Source organism: Trichechus manatus, unplaced genomic scaffold, assembly GCF_000243295.1.
Source record: "Trichechus manatus latirostris isolate Lorelei unplaced genomic scaffold, TriManLat1.0 scaffold00302, whole genome shotgun sequence".
In the NCBI taxonomy this organism is placed as follows: Eukaryota; Metazoa; Chordata; class Mammalia; order Sirenia; family Trichechidae; genus Trichechus; species Trichechus manatus.
This window is the reverse complement of record NW_004444238.1, coordinates 737,169-738,358: the sequence shown is the minus strand read 5'-3', so window position 1 is coordinate 738,358 and position 1,190 is coordinate 737,169. Positions and strand designations below refer to the sequence as shown.

The window sequence follows — 1,190 nt, the reverse complement described above, 5'->3', positions numbered from 1 at the left end:
GGGATTCATTGAGCTTCTTGGACTTGTAGGTTTATAGTTCTCATCCAGTTTTAAAAGTATTTGACCATTACTACTTGAAATATTTTTTGGCTGTCCTCTCTTTTTCCTTATCTCTGGGGATTCCAGTTACCTGTATATGAGGCTACTTGAAGTTGTCCTACAGTTCACTGAGACTCTGATCATTGTTTTAAAATACTGTTTTCTCTCTGTTTCATTTTGTGCAGTTCCTAATGTCATGTCTTCAGGTATAATAATCTAATGTTCTGCAATATCTTATCTGCCATTAATCCCATGTAATGATATTTTCATCTTGGACATTATAGATTTCATCTCTAAAAATTCAATTCTGGTCTTTTATGTCTTTCATGTCCCTACTTACCTTTTTGAACAGATGTAATACAGTTAATTTAAATGCTTTAGTGTCCTTGTCTGCCAATTCTGGCATCTGTGTCAGTTCTGGTTCAGTTTTGGTTAATTTTTTCTTATTTATGTTTATTATTTTTCTGCTTCTTTGCATAATGGGTAATTTTTCAATTGGATTCCAGACATAGTGAAAGTTACTTTTTTGGGTGTTGGATATTTTTTCTTTCTATTAATATTATTGAAGACTATTTGTAAACACTGTTATTCAGAAACTGTTTGATCTTTTTGGATCTTGCTTTTAAGATTTGTTAGATAGGACTGGAACAATGCTCCCTGCTTCTGAGGCAAGTCCTTTCTCTGAGTGCCCCATGAGTCATGCAGCTTGACTGAGGGGTACAGGCACTAACCCGAGTCCTAAGCTGACTCTGGGCACTGTTACCTCTAATTCTTTACCATCCGTAGGGAGTTTGTTCACATGCCTGCACTAATCAGTACTCAGCTGAATACTCGGAGGGACCCTCTTCAGACTGACGAAGTTCTTTCTGTGAGTTCTCCGCTTTCCAGTACTCTGCTCTGTAAACTGTAGATGTCTTTGTCTCCTGGGACTCTCAGCTTAGTTCCCTAACTCGGAGTCAGCCTGGCTACACCTAGGTTCCGTCTTCCTGGCTCAAGCCTGGCAATAGCTTCAGTAATCACAGATTTCACCTTGCTTGTTTTCCCCTCTCTAGCGAATGCTATCCTTAATTGCCTCATGTCCCTGAAAATTCTAGTTCCATAGATTTGGTCTGTTCTGTTTTTTTCACTAGGGACAACAAATCAGTCTCTAT

At 38.4% G+C, this 1,190-nt stretch overlaps 1 pseudogene; it reads left to right on the top strand.

Moving 5' to 3' along the window:
- The first annotated feature begins 518 nt into the window (after positions 1–518).
- Positions 519–1,190, top strand: part of LOC101360125 (tripartite motif-containing protein 43-like) — a 13,095-nt pseudogene continuing 12,423 nt past the window's right edge.